At 47.5% G+C, this 17,795-nt stretch overlaps 1 long non-coding RNA gene across 1 annotated transcript in view; it reads left to right on the top strand.

Moving 5' to 3' along the window:
• Positions 1–16,194: 16,194 nt before the first annotated feature.
• The window catches only part of LOC119467130, an 18,655-nt gene continuing 17,054 nt past the window's right edge, over positions 16,195–17,795 (top strand). Inside the window, exon 1 of the long non-coding RNA XR_005195655.1 lies at positions 16,195–16,808. This is a non-coding gene — a long non-coding RNA (uncharacterized LOC119467130). The remainder of the gene's footprint in view (positions 16,809–17,795) is intronic.

Genomic DNA, 17,795 nt, shown 5'->3' on the forward strand with positions numbered 1-17,795 from the left:
CCAGGGAGTCTTCCCATGAGACTAAGCTGCAGTTACCCACTTATCAATTGACCCAGTCACACCTCCCTAACTGGGTGCCGTCCTTCCCTCAGCCCCTTCCCTGTCTCCCTTGCACTTCCCAAATCAGTTACTTGCCCCAGAATGCTTGGCTCCAAGTTTGAGAAAATCCAGCCCTTGGCAAAGACCCACGTCAGACAGCTGGGACTGATGGCTTTTGCTTTTCTCTAAATCCCCAGTCAGATCGCCTTTCGTGCTCCACTTAGAACTGTCTGCCCCAGCTTGGACTGGAACCTTTTTGTAGGGCCCACTCTGCATGGACGCTGACCACTCCATGTAGAAGTAACCAGAGCAGGCGGTAGGTCAGGCCCAGGGACAAACCCCCTGCGTTGTCCCTAGGGGGGTCTGAGACAGCAGTGTAGCCACCCCGTGCAGCCCGGCCAGTCCGTGCTCCTAAGCAATCTTGAACTGCAGGGACCTAGCGGGTCCTGGGGCCAGCCTGACCAACAACTGAGGAGCCTTCCTTCCCGAGTGGATACCTGGGAGCCGTTTCACAGGGTCCTCCAGAGGGGTTCTCGGGTGGAGCCCCGTTGCCCACAGCAGTGTGAATTCGATGGCCCATCCTTATGTTGGCTGGGCAACTGCCGCTTTTTGCTCCTCCACCCCTCACCCCTGCTTCCGGGGTCAGTCCAGAATAAACTACTCACACACAGCGCTTTGTCTCAGCTCTGCCTTCAAAAGACTCAGGCTGAGGCTCCAAAGGAAGTGAGAGTCGCTCAGACACTCTGGGTGGCTTTCTCAGGCCAGCTCTCTGGGGCGGGTGTCTGGGCTTAGCTTCCGATCACACGGCTCCCCATGGCACCGTCCTGTTCCCTCGCCACCCTGAGTCACGCAGCCCTCTGTGCCTTGGCTTACATCCTTCCCTGGGCTTGCAATGTCCCTTCTCCCTAACAGCCTTGGTGCAGCCATCTCTGGCTCTCTACAAAGTGCTCCCTGAAGCCAGGGAGGAAACACGCCTCCCCAAAGCACCAGAGGTCACAGCCATCGACAGGACTGACCGACAGCACTGCTGTGGGATAGAGAGGGACAGGAAACACAGAGGTCACTACTCAGGGCCTGACTGTTGCATACCCACCATGGCGGCCTTGCTTTCAGTCACTTGCAGCGTGTCCAGTCCCATCCTTGGTGCTGTGAGTAGGACAAGGTTATGAGATGGAGATCAAGACAGGGGACACAGAGGAATCGGCCAGGGAGACTGTCCAGTGGGGCAAACCCCAGTGAGAGCTGCAGCCTCAGGCCCACAGTGGTACGGCGAGGACCGGTGGACAGGGCGGAGACCCTGTGCAGAGAAGGCCCCTCTGTCTGGAGCTGTCATTTCCACTGAATGGAAGGCTGTTCCCATACTGGGAAACTTCTCTGTGCTTGGCACATAGTGGATAATCAAGAACTAATGAATGAATGGAAAATGAAGGGATATATTATAAAAAAGAATGAACATGCTCTGTACCTGTTTGCTGTGTGTGTTACAGCATCAGAGCGCCTCCGCCTCATATGCCCTCGAGAATACCCCCAGGCACAGACAGTCACTCCGAGGCCCCCTGGGCAAACATCTGTCACCGCTTCATGTTGCAATCTGCTTACAGGTGAGTCTCGCCCTAGCCTGGGAGCACCTGAGGCCTGAATCTTTCTCTCTCTCTCCTGCAACTGGGATAGGGCCCCCGCAGAGAGAGAGCTGATGTGGCAGTCCTGTGCATGGAGGGCGTGTTGGATTGGAATGAGATGTAAAGGGATTCTTCACCAGGCAGGGAAGACTGAAAGCAAGGCCACCGTGGTGGGTGTGCAGGAGCCAGGCCGAGTGGGTTCCTCTGTGTTCCCTGCCTGTCCATCCTGCAGCAGTCCTGTGAGGGGAAAGCCACTTTCTAACCTCGTTTCACGGAAGGGCAGAAACTGGGCCTCGGGGAGTCTGAACATGGGGACCAAGATGGCGGGCTCCTGTTGGTGGAGAATGGCCGTGCACCCAGTTTTGGCTCCATTGCTGCACTCTCCCTCTGCAGCCCCTACATCCTGCACCCCTCCCCTCCCAATGACTGGACTGTCCCGTCCTGCCCTGGGCAATCTCACCTTCTGTTACATGCACATTGAACTTCTTCTCAAGACTGCAAACAGAGGAGAGACCGCCTCACTCATCACTGCAACACTAGCCCCTGAGCCACACTTGGACAAGATTGGCACTTAGTAAGGGTAGCTTACCCGGTTCTTTTAGATGTAGAGGGTATGAGATGCCCCCAGATTTCTAAAGACAAGGGATTCCCCATTCTCTGCAGAGAAGGATACAGAATTCCCACGTATGGACACCTCTGCTGCTGCTGTGCCTGTCTTAGGGCAAGCTGACTCCCCAGAAACCCCAGGGGTGCTTCAGTGACTGTGACACCAGCCAAAACCACACACAGCCACTTGGGGAGCAGCTGCAGTGACAGGTGTCTGTGATGTGACTTTGAGTGGGAAGGGAGCTCAGATCATGTTAGCCTGGCATCTCTGCCATGCATAAAAGAAAGGGCACAACTCTTGGTGGTGAGGAGAGTTATTTGAATATAAGGCTGGGTATGATTTTGAGGCAGATGCAAATCCCCCAGGCCCTCGGGACGTTGTTCTGAGGGTGACGCATTTCTGCAACATGGTGAGTTATTAAGCCAGGCTGGAGTTTCTGTAGCATCCAGGCTGCCTCCCCTTCAAGACAGCAGCTGGGGTTTCAGAGCAGCCTACTGTGTCCCCCTACAGAGCATAGCAAGCAGAGCCCGTCCTCAGTGACCCCAGATGTGTGCTATTTGGATTCACCATTGTCTACTGCAAGAGGGTTCTGGGGGAGTTCAAAAAAGCCCTGCAACATTTGGGAGGCGTTCTCCATTGATCATCAACAGTGGACCACAGTTCCCCACTGATGATCAACAGTGCCAGCTAGATGTGAAATTTCCTGAATTTTGAGATTGCGTTGGCAAATCCTGCTGCCATCTTTGCTGAGAAATTGCCACACATTACAGAAGTAGAAAAACTCCCTCTTCGTTCCTGTCCCTTTGCTGAAGGGGCAGCGGTGAACTGGTGGGCGGGGAGTGGGGGGGTTGACCCTTTGCACATGGGTTGCAAGATAGAAGTATGCCATCATTCCATGCTTATATGTGCACAGGAAAGTGTACTCATGCATGCACGGACTATTGCTTTTTTACATATATGATCATTTTGTGACTTGGGGTAATGACTCGCCTTCATCTCCTTCATTTCCCTCCTCCAGTCACCAGAGAGTCAGGAAAGCATAGACCCAAAAGCAGATTCTTTGTCTTATCAGAGTCTCCGGAAAGGAAACCCAGACTCTCCTCTAGTTAGGAGTACATTGGGCAAAGTTCATTATCATTCACTGAAGTGACTTCCTTCCCAACTCCTGCTGAGGCACCTGCCCCACCACCATCTTCTCCAGGTGTTGGCCAGGTGATAGTTTTAGGCTCCGAAGTCCTTCCTTGCAGATTTGAATCTAAGCATGGCCTGGTCCATCAGCATCAGGGCACCTTGGGAAATGACGGAGAGCCTTCACGGGTGACTTCAGAGTATGCCGCTTTCTGTTGTACTGGGACACACACCAGCCCCATTGACTGCAGTCTTACAGAGCAGATTGGAGCCCAGACTGGTGCCTCGGCCCATGTGGATCACACAACAGCTTAGGGCAAGAACAAGAACTTGAACTCTGCTCCTCCAAAGTGTGGGAAAGCAGAGAGGCGGATGGCTTGAAAATCACCCGCCCCCTTGAATGGTATCTGTTTACAAAGACAGGAACTCGGAAATGCATCCATTGTGGCAAAACAAAGCCTCAGAAATATGAAAGCCATGCACTCTCAGAGGGGGTGAGCTATAGCTCATTATATTTCAGCCCTCGGGATTGGTGCTGACCGGCCGCCTCTCCTCCAGGGCCCACGGCCCAGCCTGGGCTCAGTTCCCAGCGTATCACAGTTTCACTGCACCTGTGCAGCATAGCTCTGTGGTGACTCACTCCTGCCTCCTCTGCAGGCCTGGTCATGCTGGGGACCAGAGCACATGCACCCTTGGGCACAGAACCCTGTGCCCAGCATCCCTAACTAGGCTTGGCCTTGAAGCTCTTCATTTTGTCCTCGTGCAAGTGGATGGACCAGGGGATGCTAAGACCAGAGAATATTTACCAGTGAGTCTTAGAAGCCTAGCTGGTCAGCGGGTCACTCAGTCTCCCATTCAAAATCCGCCAGATGCCCAGGACCTGCCTGGCAAGGTCCCCAAATCCTTGCAGCAGAATTAGAGAGTATGGGAGGTTGTTCTGTAAATGGGGGTGGGGAGGGGAGTAGTGTTCAGACAAGAGCAGGGCTCCCCTGCCTTAGTCACACCCAGCTGTCCTTTGACAGCCTTTGACAGCTGGATGTGAAATTTCCTGGATTTTGAGATTGCACTGGCAGATCCTGCTGCCATCTTTGCTGAAAAATTGCCACACGTTACAGAAGTAGAAAAACTCCCTCTTCATTCCTGTCCCTTTGCCGAAGGTACAGTGGCAAACTGGTGGGCGGTGGGGGGGTGGTTGGCTCTTTCCACGTGGGTTGCAAGGTAAAAGTGCGTCATGATTCCATGATTATATGTGCACAGGAAAGGGTACTCATGCTTGCAGGGACTCTTGCTTTTTTTACATATATGCTCATGCCTGTAATCCCAGCACTTTGGGAGGCTGAAGAGGGAGGATTGCTTGAGACAGGCGTTCGAGACCAGCCTGGGCAACATAGCAAGACTTTGTCTCTATAAAGATTAAAAAAAAAATTAATAATTATTTTGTACATATTGTTGGAGATTTGCTTTTCTCAGGCCCTTCGGCTTTCTTGGTAACCCCTGTGGAGGACCACACAGTTTAGGTGCAACTTGGAGCATTCAGCCATTTCTCTGCCAAAGACATCTATTACTGCTTTCCTTTTTTTATCTTAAAAAAAAAAAAATCCTCTTCTTTCTTTTTCTTCTCTTGATCCATTTACTGCATTTGTCTCTGAAAAAAATCCATGTGTGTCTTAGAAACCTTAGCTCTCGTACTTGACCTGTTTATTTTGCTAGTAGAGTGAAAGTGACATGTTAGTGATATTTAAAGCCACCTCTAATGACCCCGACTACCCCTGTCCCTGGGAACACCTTGTCCTGGGGTTTGCATCGGATACCTCACCCTGAATATGCAAATAACATTTAGAGATGGTTTTGATTAAACGAAACAAGTGAATGTTTGACATGCACTAGGACTCTATTATCAAGAACTGAATGTTAGGTTTTTACCTAAATGTATGTGCAGAGAAAATTAAAATATCTATAGTGAATATTTTCAACACTTGTCTAATATACACTGCCTTGTTAAATCCTCACCATAACTCTATGAGGCCAATACTCTTATTATTTGTGCCTTATAGTTGAGGACACTGTAGAGGGCTGAATGGTGGCTCCCAAAAAGATATGTCCACATCCTGATCCCTGGAACCTGTACACATTTACTTTATTTGGAAAAGGGGTCTTTGCCAAGGTATTAGTCCATTCTCATACTACTATGAAGAAATACTCAAGACTGGGTAATTTATAAAGGAAAGAGGTTTAATCGACTCACAGTTCTGCAGGAAACTCACAGGAAAGTGTACTCATGTATGCATGGACTATTGCTCTTTTACACATATGATAATTTTGTGACTGGATGCAATGACTCATGCCTGTAATCCCAGCACAATCCCAGCTGGAGAGGACTTAGGAAACTTATAATCATGACAGAAGGCGAAGGGGAAGCAAGTGCCTTCTTCAGGTGGCAGTAGGACAGAAAGTTGCAAGCAGGGGAAATAAAACCATCAGATATTCTGAGAACTTACTCACTATCGTGAGGACGCTTATAAAACCATCAGATCTTCTTAGAACTCACTCACTATCGTGAGGATGCTTATAAAACCATCAGATCTTCTGAGAACCCACTCACTATCGTGAGGATGCTTATGAAACCATCAGATCTTCTGAGAACCCACTCACTATCGTGAGGATGCTTACAAAACCATCAGATCTTCTGAGAAGTCACTCACTATCATGAGAACAGCACGGGGAAACTGACCCCTGGATCCAGTTACCCCCACCTGGTCCCACCCTTGGCACGTGGGGATTATAATTCAAGATGAGATTTGGGTGGGGACATGGAGCCAAACCATATTACCTGATGCAAGTTAATCAAGTGTCTTGAGAAGCTGAGACATCCTGAGTTATTCAGGTGGGTCCTGACTTCAAAGACATGTGTCCTTACAAGAGACACACAGGGTTACTGGCACAGGGAGAGATGGTGGCACAAAGACAGCAGTGGAGGTTGGAGGGGTACAGCCACAACCTCAGGAAGGCCAGCAAAAGCCAGAGAAGTCAAGAGACGGATTCTTCCCGAAGCCTGAGGGAGCATGACCCTGTAGACACTTCGATGTCTGGCTTCCAGCTTCCAGAGCTGTGGCAAAATAAATATCTGTTGTTTTAATCCACCATGTTTAACATCATGGTTTCAGGAAATGAATTTAGGCACCGAGACTTAAGAGGGTCAGAAACATCTGCAGGTTTAGGCAGCGCCCCAGCACTATGCCCTGTGCCTCAGTGCCCTGGGGTGGTTAGTGAAACAGAGGAAAACCATGCACTTCCAGCCCTGGGAAGCCACTGGAGCTCCAGGCCTGCTGTGGGGACTGCAGAGAGGAGCTTTGCTGAGAAGCCCTGTAGGCAGAGGGGGTCTGCTCCGGGGTCAGCACTGCAGTGGGCGGGATGCTGGGGTGAGTGTTCTAGATAGTTCTGCTTCTCTCAGTCCTGGCTGTGTGCTAGGTCCTGCTCCACCTCCCCAGGCAGGCATGGAAGCAGGAAGGGTTCATTCCCACTCAGCATAGCCTGCTGCATCTTCTGGGGGACTTGGCTTGAGAACACCAGATGGACTGGTCTAGGTGGTCAAAGAAGTGCCCACTGGACAGGTGCAAAGGTCCCAGGAACCCGTATCACAGTGGGGTTGGTAGGTGTGGGGAGAGGGTGGGGCTGGAACAGCTTCAGAATTAGAAAGACCACCTCTTCTGCTTTCCAGGGAATCCTTTATATTCTGGGTCTCAGCTTCATTTGCCAGTCAAGTTTGAAGGTAGTCACAGAGGTGCCCGTTGCACAGGTGCAAAAATCCCGGGCACCCATGTCACAGGGGAGCAGGAGGCAGGGTGAGGCCAGAACAGCTTTGGAATAAAGAACAACTGCTTTGGAATTAGCAAGACCACCTGTTCTGCTTTGCAGGGAAAGCTATATTGTCTGGGTCTCAGCTTCCTTTTCTATGAAAGAGACTTACTAAGTGGCTAAAGCATGCTCTGAAATGGGAGGAATGCAGGCTCCAGGCAGGCACGTCCCCTGTGTCTGCATACTCCGTGACCTGGGACAAGGATCACAGAAGGGCCCCATAGAGGCTGGGGCTCAGGAAGAGGCTCCTACTGCCCAGGCCTGAGCACTGCACTGAGTTCCAGGGCTTCATTTCTGGAAGGCTTCCAAGGCAGAGACAAGTCTTCAAGAGCCACCCTAACTCCATTTCCTCTCAGCCCTCCAGAACCTTCTACCAAGTTTGGTGGCAAAGCAGGTTCTACCCTCAGCTTCCCAGTGGAAAGGTGGGTGAGGCGGGCCAGGGTAGGGTGCCTGCCCTCCCCTATGCTCAGACACTAAAACTGACCACAGGTACACTGAGGTGGTGAGCACTCCGGCTGCTTTTCCCATGAGGAGACACTGCCTTGGCCTACTCCCAGCCTACCCAGGGAAGCCACTCTGCAGATCACAACAGCTACTGCCGTTTATTGAGCACCTACTATGAGCCGGGTTCAGTGCTAAGCAGTATGTCTACTTGATAAAGAATATGATTCTTGTCCCCACTTCACAGATGAGATGACAGCACCAGCCGGCTTCTGTAAATGAACTGACACATGGGTGTCTTTTCTGGAGACCATGATTCAATAGCCTGTCTTCTCCAAAAACGGTTTTATTATAAAAAAAAAATACTTAGCATATTCCACTTAGAATTGTAGATATTTCATATCTTTTGCTTATTACAATGCACCGTGCTAAGCATCCATTATTTAACTGTGCACTGGGTGTAATCATTCTTCAGGTACTGGTGTGCCAGCAATAATTTACATCCTGTGTGAGGAGTTGGGATGTATCCTCTACCTGTGTGGATAGAGCTGACAGCAGGACAGAATATAATTGTTCCAAAAAGCCACACTTGATAGCTAATGAATGAGCAGGTAAGGATTAGAGATGGGGAGATCCACCCGTGTTTGTGAGAGGTAAACCAACAATTAGAAGAAGAATGTGTTCTGTTGGCTGTCAGGGAAAATTTTTGCAATGCAAAAGAGAAAAGATGATTTAGACTCAAGGGTAACGCAGTGTCTGCTTGCAGGTATAGAGGGGCGGAACGTCACTCTCATAGATGTGTTTAAAGATATATTTTTAAGAGCACTTAGAATTTCCTTTAGTGCTTTTAAAATGTCAGAAAGATCTGGGTGTGCCTGTCCACATGTTCACTCAACAGGTGTGTTCTGAGCGTGTGCTGTGTGCCTGGTGCACACAGCCTGGGAACTCTTGCACCAGAAATAGCTCAGAACAGCTCATGTCCCTCTCTGAGTCCAGGAGAATCGAGAACCCAGAGAGGACATGTTTCTGTATCCCCAGGAAGCAAATGTGGATGATAGTCACATTCATTGCTGCTGTTTATTGACCGTGGAGTGTCTTCCAGGACACTGCGTGCTATTTGTTTTCTCCATGATGACAGGAGGAGATGGACAGTGCTGTCTTTATGCCACCTAGGAGGAAGCTGGGGCTTGGGAGATGGAGGACCCGCCAGAGGGAAGAGCAGAGGCCTGCCTGGCCCTATCTCTGGGCTCTCCCTCCATCCTGAACTGTGGATGCTCACACCCGAAGCTGTGACAGCAGGTCTCAGCGGAGGCATTTTAGGGGTTTTGTCAACACTGAACCTTTTCCTGCCCAAGGGGAAAGAGTTAAGCTGCCTGAGGAATTCCATTCCGCTTTGATTATATGAATTCTATATTTTTTATGTATCAAGGTTTTCTTTGGAGAGTGTGCGTGTGTATGTTTGTGCACACACGTGCTTGTGTGTATGTGTGTGTGTAAGTTGACAGCAGCCGCTCTGCAGTTGGTGCCAAGGTCTTTGTTCAGTTGACCCGTGCAGACGGAGAACCTGCCGGCCTGCCCTCTAGTGCCAAGGACTGCAGCAGCCTGGGACTGTCTTCACATCAGTCCTCCAAGTTTCCAAAGCTAGATCCAACCACGCTGAAGAGGCCCATGCGTTTCAGGCATTGGGCGGGATATCCTGCCCCTCTGAATAAGCTGACACCTAGCTTTTCCTACATCCTCAGGCTGCTGGTACAGCATTGACGGATCACTGGATCCCTGGACCTTTATTCAATAGAAAGTTTCTACAACCCATTGGGACACTGAGTTGTCCCCTGGGCAGAGGCTACTTGCCCACTCTGTGCTTACATTAGTCTCTCTGGTATTTGAGGACTTCGCGTCCCTGAGTATTTCAGGGATGAGTTTGGGGCCACAAGTGAGCAGGGAGGAACTAGCCACACGCTCATCTTTTGTGCAGGTTCTAGGGTCTTGGCTTAGTGCTAGCCGCTCTCCATTCAAAACCACTCAAAACCTGCTCCATCACCCCAGTGTCCTGCAATTTAGGATTAATAGTCTCGTTTTAGAAATGAAGGTTTTGAAAGTTCTTGCTGACTTCCTTTCTCTTGGCCAACATTTGAACCTGAACCCAGATTTTTTTTTCTTTTCTTTTTTGTTTTGTGTGTGTGTGTGTGTCTCTCCAGGCTGGATTCTCCAGGGTGGAGTGCAGTGGTGCAGTCATGGCTCACCGCAGCCTCGACCATTCAGACTCAAGAGATCCTCCCTCTTCAGCCTCCCAAGTAGCTGGGACCACAGGCACAAGCCACCATGGCTGGCTAGTCTTTTAAGCTTTTTGTTTTTTTCTGTAGAAATGAGGTCTTGCTCTATTGCCCGGGCTGGTCTGGAACTCCTGGGCCCAGGCGATCCTCCTGCCTTGGCCTCTCAAAGTGCTGGAATGACAAGTGAGGACCGGTGCCCCTGGGCTTGGATCCAGAGTTTTGAGCATTCGTGTACAAAGCTTCTCTGCAGTACTGGCCAGGTTGCGGACTCTGACATCTTGGCTGGAGTCCTTGGTTGCTTGCTGCAAGTTGTTTTCTGTACCTTTTTACTTTGCCTTTAAAGTTGCCATTTCTTTTTAAGTTTGTAATTTCAGGCTTACAGAAAAGTTGTAAGAATTCCTATATTCTCTTCATCAGATTCCCTCATTGTTAGCGTTTTGCCAGGTTTTACTCTGGTCTCTCTTCCTCTCTCTTTGTGTGTATACACGCTGATAAGGCCTGGCTGTGTCCCCACTGAATCTCATCTTGAATCATAGCTCCCATAATTCCCCTGGGTTGTGGGCGGGACCTGGTGGGAGATAGGTGAGTCGTGAGGGGGGTTCCCCCATACTGTTCTCGTGGTAGTGAGTAAGTCTCACGAAATCTGATGGTTTTATAAGGGGTTTCTGCTTTCGCTTGGCTCTGATTTTCTCTTCCTGCTGCCTTGTTAGACGTGCCTTTCACCTTCAGCTACGATTGTGGGGCCTCCCCAGCCACGTGGAACTGTGAGTCCATTAAACATCTTTTTCTTTATAAATTACCGAATCTCACGTGTGTCTTTATCAGCAGCATGGCAACAGACTAATACATGCACACACACACACACACACACACACACACACACACACACTCTCTCTCTCTCTCTCTCTCTCTCTGTAATTATGTGTAAAACACACATTTTAATTTTTCTGAACCATTGGAGAGTTAATTGCAGACCTGATGCTCTTTCACCCATTAATACCTCATGTGCGATTCCCATAAACAAGGATGTCCACTTCCATAAACATAGGAGTTAGCAAGCACACAAAACTCAGGAAGCTAATATGGATAGGATATCACGTCAGCTACAGATTTGGTTCTGATGTTCCTGATTATCCAATACTATCCTTAATGGTGGAAGAAAATCGCAGATCGCGAGTTGTCTTCGGTGTTCATCTCTCCTTTGCCTCCTTTTACGCCTTTATCTTCCTTTGTGTTCTATGACACGGACGTTTCTGAGGGCTGGAGGCTGGCTACTATATGGATCGTCCTCAACTGGGTTTGTTAAATCCTGATATTTTGTGAGGATTAGGATTGGGTTATGCATTTCTAGCAGAAATGCCACCAAATTGGGGCCTGGGTCTTCTCCGTTCTTCCTATTGGGGGCACAAGAGGTAGCTTTGGCCCATGACTGGAGTTGCTAATCTGGGTTTCTTGGTGACAGTGGTGTTGCCAGCTTTCTCTGTTCTTAGGAAAATGCCCTTTTCCTTTGCAATAAATAAGCATCTTATGGGGAGATATTTCAAGAGTATGTAAATACCCTGTTACTCCTTAAACATCCCCTCAGTAGTTTTAATATCCATTGACGATTCTTGGTTGATTCGAGGATGATGATGATTAGTTGCCAAGAGGAAATTTTTCTAATTCTAGTATTTCTTCTGCATTTACTAATTGTCTTTCTCCTGCGAGTAAGAGCTTTTCTTTCTTTTTCATTGATTTATTTATATTCATGTAAGCGGTAGATTCTCATTTCATCCAATAAGTCATGATGATTTTCTATCATTGTTTATTTTTATGCTAAATTTGTCTCCTATTTGGCCGGTGGGAGTTTCTGCAAACTGGATTCTTTGTCCTTTTGATATGTCCCTGTTATTCTTTGAGCATTTCCTTACTTTTTGGCACTAGAATTTTCAGGCTCGTCTTGTACTTTCTCGGTTGCAGACCTGCAATGACCGTTTTGTAAGTGGCCCTGTTTTCTCTTAGAGGAGAATGACATAGAAACCAATGCCTCCATGCTAAGTATGCTCATTGCTAGTGGAGTCCCATTGTTTCCAGGTCCTCTGTCACATACATATGAACAAGTTCTTTATCTCTTTCCCTCTCTTCCCCCACTTCCCTAACTCTCTCTCCCTTCTTCCCTTTCTCTGCCCCCTTTTAAACCATAAGTTATTACCTATACCTTCCATGTCAATCCAGCGCCATACGGCTTATTCTCCAATTTTACACTCCTTTCTCCAACAATGAGAAACCTGGCTTTGAATGACTATGGCATATTTATTGTTTGTTCAATTGTCAACTATTCATAATTGTTTTGTGACAACTGTTTTAATTTTACTGTCAAACTTATGTGAATTGAGCAAGTAATACATGAACACCTTCTTTTTAAAGGTAGTTTTAAATACAAGTAAGGTAGATTGTGTCCTCCACATTCTCCCATACCCTTAGGTCTAACCAATATAATCTATTTGTTATGAATCTTTCCAGACATTTTTCTGTGTCTTATACACCCACAGAAATTGGAATTGTAATGTTTTGAGTGATTTTATGTAAATAATTTGATAGTGTATACTCTGATTAGCAATATACATTTTTTTAATTAAAAGAAAACAAAACACAAACTCTTGGAGACTTTCCATGTTGTTACATGTCGATTCACTTCATTGCAGCTAAACCCGAGATGCTGAAGGATAAGGGAAGTGCCTAGGGTCTGAAGATGATTTTAGCATGGCTGATCTGTGGAATAGCATGCAGCACTTAAAAGGAATGACCAGCCCTTTCATGCCCATCAGCAACTCTGTCCCTATAGTTGCTGCAGAGAAGTAGGTTTGTTGGGTCTTAGAACATTTATATTTTGTAGTTAAATAAATATTACAAATGGATTCCCAAGTGGCTGCATGGGGTGTCACACTACCTGCAGTGAACGCTGAGTATCTACTTGGACATCCCAGGATGGGTAGCAACAGCCCCTACCACTCTGTCATCGGCAGGGGTGCACTCTTGAGACTGCAGATATCTTGAAGCATCTGACTTTGTATGGAGACCCCATGTAACCCTCTACAAGTCTGGTGGCTGGCTGGGGGACTCTTTCAGGTCTTACGGCACAGGAGCAATGATTCTCACATGTGCAGAGCTCCCATCGGATAGCGCCGTTGTCAGGTGTACCTTGTGTCTTAACTCCACAGAGGCACTTCTGTTACCAGGCAGAAGAACCTTCTGCGTGAGATGTTATGTTGTTGTACTGAATTTTGTCTATTTTGAAGATGGGTTGAGGAGATGGGGGCGACCTGAAATCTCGTAAGCATCAATATTTCTTTTAAGAGTAGCTTCTTGTTTCCTAGTCAGATTCAGATGAGCAATAGCCCCTCTGTCTTTTTTGCCATTTTCCTTCCACGTGACTCTTCCGCACATTATCTTATTTCAGTTCCTCACCTATCTGATGAGAAAGGTGAGACAAGCTTTTCCCATTTTTCAACTTTCTCCTACTTAAGGTTACACAGCCAGTGTTGGGAAATGGACTCAAATACAGACCCTCAGACTTTAATCCCAACATTTTTGGTAAGTAAGATTTTTGTTTCTTGCATAAAGACTTGCAACAATTGAAAAATATAGAACATTATGCAGCCATCAAAAATGATGAGTTTGTGTCCTTTGTAGGGACATGGATGAACCTGGAAAGCATCATTCTCAGCAAACTGACACAAGAGCAGAAGATCAAACACTGCATGTTCTCACTCATAGGCGGGTGTTGAACAATGAGAACACATGGACACAGGGAGGGGAGCACTACACACTGGGATCTGTTGAGGGGAAATAGGGGAGGGTCAGTTGGGGGTGGGGAGTTGGGGAGAGATAGCATGGGGAGAAATGCCAGATGTAGGTGATGGGGAGGAAGGCAGCAAATCACACTGCCACGTGTGTACCTATGCAACAATCTTGCATGTTCTTCACATGTACCCCAAAACCTAAAATGCAATAAAATAAATTTAAAAAAAAAAGAAAAATATAGAACATTATAAAGAAAAAATAATCACCCACAATTAACATTGTCATCCAGAGATGACACCGTGAATATTTCCCTTTATACTTCATACATATATAACAAATTATATAGGGTATTTATTTGACTGTTTTATATTGTAAGCATTTTCCAATGGTATTAAATTTTTTAATAAGATTTTAGGCCAGGAGCCGTGGCTCATGCCTATAATCCCAACACTTTGGGAGGCTGAGGTGGGCAGATGTGTTGAGTCCAGGAGTTCAAGACCAGCCTCGGCAACATGGTGAAAACCTGTCTCTACAAAAAATACAAAACTTAGCCAAGTGTGGTGGCATGCACCTATAGTCTGAGCTACTCGGGAGGCTGAGGTGGGAGGATCGTTGGAACCCGGGATGTTGAGGCAGCATTAGGCTGAGATCATGCCACTGCACTCCAGCCTGGGGGAACAGAGCCAGGCTATGTCTCAATCTTTATTTAAAAAAAAGGAAATTAAAAAAGAAGATTTTAAATGACTGTATAAATATCCCATCATGTGAATAAATCACAGTTTGAGCAATCTTCATACTTAGGTGTAGGCTAATTTTATCCTGTTTTAGTCCGTTGTCACACGGCTGTAAAGAAATACCTGAGAGTGGGCCATTCATAATATCTTCTTATAAAAGTAGCTTCTTGTTTAATGAAAGAGATTTAATTGGCTCACAGTTCCTCAGGCTGTACAGGAAGGATGGCTGGGGAGGCCTCAGAAAATTTTCAGTCATGGTGGAAGGCAAAGGGGAAGCCGGCATGTCTTACATGGCCAGAACGGGAGGAAGAGAGAGAGCGGGGAGGTGCCACGCACAACCAGATCTCGCGAGCACTCACTGACTGTCAAGAGAGCAGCACCAGGGGAAATCCTCCCCCATGATCCAGTCGCCTCCCCCCAGGGCCCACCTCCAACATTGGGGATTACAATTTGACATGAGATTTGGGTGGGAACAGAGATCCTAAACCATCTCATATGCTGTCATCGTTACATATAAAGTTTCAAATAACATCCCTGAATGCAAATCTTTAAGTATATCACTGCTCATTTCCTTGGAATACAGACCTAAAAATGAAGAGACATCCCAGGCCAAAAGTTATGCACATGGTTTAGCTTCTTAATATCTAAAGCTCAAGTCTACTTTTAAAAGGCCTTGCTGATGGCCACCCTCAGGGTACGGCAATGAAAGTGCACACCGCCCTCCTACAAAAGCATTCCACATGAGAAACCATGATTTGATATTGTCACATCAAGTTTCCAAATGCAGATGAGGAAAACAGAGTCAGCAAGGTTAAATAAGCTTCCTAAGGTTACAGAGAGGGGACCCAGCTCCCATTCCCAGAGCTCGATGGACACCACTCCGCTGCTCCCCTGTATCATCTGAACAAGCCTGACCTTGGCAGGGAGCCACGGAGCCCCTGAGGATGGTATCCTGTGGGAGAGGGACATGCATCTGCCCCCAACACCTCTGCTTCTGCTATTTGAGAGGACTCATCCCATACGCAGGCGGCAGGGCGGTCACCACAGTAATACCAGACCGAGGGGCTCACCTCCCTCTGACCCAGGAAACTTCAGGGCATTATATGATATAGGGTACGACACATGGGTTGGTGTAATACAGAGGGACCCGGTCTACACAGGGGTGAGTAGATAGGTGATAGTTAGGAATAACTGTGGCAAAAATCCCACAGACTTGTTTTAAGTTATGTCTGTAAGTATGTAACAGTATAATTGTAGGTTGAGTTACCAGCACGGATTAGAAATTGCTAGGGACCAAGCATGGAATTGTGCCAAGGTCAGACTAAGGAAATGGGGGTTGTGGTTCTTCTAAGTGCAGTGGAGGAAAATCCATCAATGGCAGGTATAAAGTACTATACTTCTCTTAATCCATATAAATAGTCAGTAGTTACAGATACGTGTGCATTTTTCCTTTTGTAGAACGCTTCAGACAGGTTGGTTTAGGAAGGTGTGATGGTTAATTTTAGGCATCAGCTTGACTGGATTTAAGGATATCTAGATAGCTGGTAGAGCATTATTTCTGGGTGCATCTGTGAGTGTATTTCTGGAGGAGATTGGAGGGTGAGTTGGTGGACTGAGTTGGGAAGGTCTGCCCTCAATGTGAGCAGGCACTGTCCAATCTGCTGGAGTCTCAAATAGAACACAAAGGTGGAGGAAAGGTGAATTTGTGCTTTCTCTCTCCTAGAACTGAGACACCCATCTTCTGCTGCCTTTGGACGTCGGAGCTCCAGGTTCTCTCTCCTAGAACTGAGACGCCCATCTTCTGCTGCCTTTGGACGTCGGAGCTCCAGGTTCTCTCTCCTAGAACTGAGACGCCCATCTTCTGCTGCCTTTGGACGTCGGAGCTCCAGGTTCTCTCTCCTAGAACTGAGACGCCCATCTTCTGCTGCCTTTGGACGTCGGAGCTCCAGGTTCTCTCTCCTAGAACTGAGACGCCCATCTTCTGCTGCCTTTGGACGTCGGAGCTCCAGGTTCTCTCTCCTAGAACTGAGACGCCCATCTTCTGCTGCCTTTGGACGTCGGAGCTCCAGGTTCTCTCTCCTAGAACTGAGACGCCCATCTTCTGCTGCCTTTGGACATCGGAGCTCCAGGTTCTGGGGCCTTTGTACTCGAGAATGTGCACCAGCAGCCCCTACCCCAGGTTCTCAGGCCTTTGGCCCGAAACTTCAAGTTACACCACTGGCTTCTCTGGTTCTGAGGTTTTGGACTTGGACTGAGCCATGCTGCCAGCATCCGTGGGTCTCCAGCCTGCAGATGGCCTGTCGTGGGACATCACTGCCTTCATAATCATGTGAGTCAATTCCCTTAATAAACAACCTCTCACTTATCTATGTATGCATCCTACCAGCTCTGCCCCTCTGAAGAACCATGACTAATACTAAAGCTTTCTTCTGTAAGGGACACATTTTAAGTGAAGGGTTGAAGACCAGGGTTGCCATTTGTGAGAGGAAAGTCACTGGATAAACAGAGAAGCATGCGTTTCAAAAATATGGCCTAAAAATCCGTTGGGGAAATGAAATTACCCATTCACTTATCTACGTAGGTTCCATCCTTTGGATAACTGTCTATTAGGCTTCAAGTGAGGATGGTGTGGTAGGGCAGACTGCCTGATAAGGGTGAGGTATGTGGGACCCGTGAACCTCACAGGCTTATGGAATAACTCAGTCTTCCCCAAACTTCCCTGATGACGAGAGTTACCATCTTAGTGACTCTGACTCAGTGGATCAGAAAAGCACCTGGGAATGTGGGTTTTAGCAAGTACTTCTGGTGATTCCTAGTATTAGTTTGGGAAAACTTAGATAGAGAACACAGAAACTTTTGAACGGATTTGAAAATATTAATGAGCATAAGATCACTTGAATATCTTATTAAATTTCACATTCTGAATATATATGTGTGGGGTGGAACTTGAGGTTCTCATTTCCTACAAGCTCCCAGATGAGGCCTCACCTGGTTCTCTGAAGATATCACTTTGAAAAGCAAGTATGCAGACCAGAAGCTATAAAGGGGTGGCCCGTGGGCTGTATATGGTCAGATGTGTTTTGTTTGGCTTTGTATGGTCTTTAATTTTTTTTCCCATTTATTTATTTTATTACATTTTAGGTTTTGGGGTACATGTGAAGAACATGCAAGATTGTTGCATAGGTACACAAGTGGCAATGTGATTTGCTGCCTTCCTCCCCATCACCTACATCTGGCATCTCTCCCCCTGCTATCTCTCCCCAGCTCCCCAACCCTCACTGTCCCTCCCCTATTTCCCCCCAACTGACCCCAGTGT

Source organism: Cebus imitator, unplaced genomic scaffold (assembly GCF_001604975.1).
Source record: "Cebus imitator isolate Cc_AM_T3 unplaced genomic scaffold, Cebus_imitator-1.0 Scaffold261, whole genome shotgun sequence".
Classification (NCBI taxonomy): Eukaryota; Metazoa; Chordata; class Mammalia; order Primates; family Cebidae; genus Cebus; species Cebus imitator.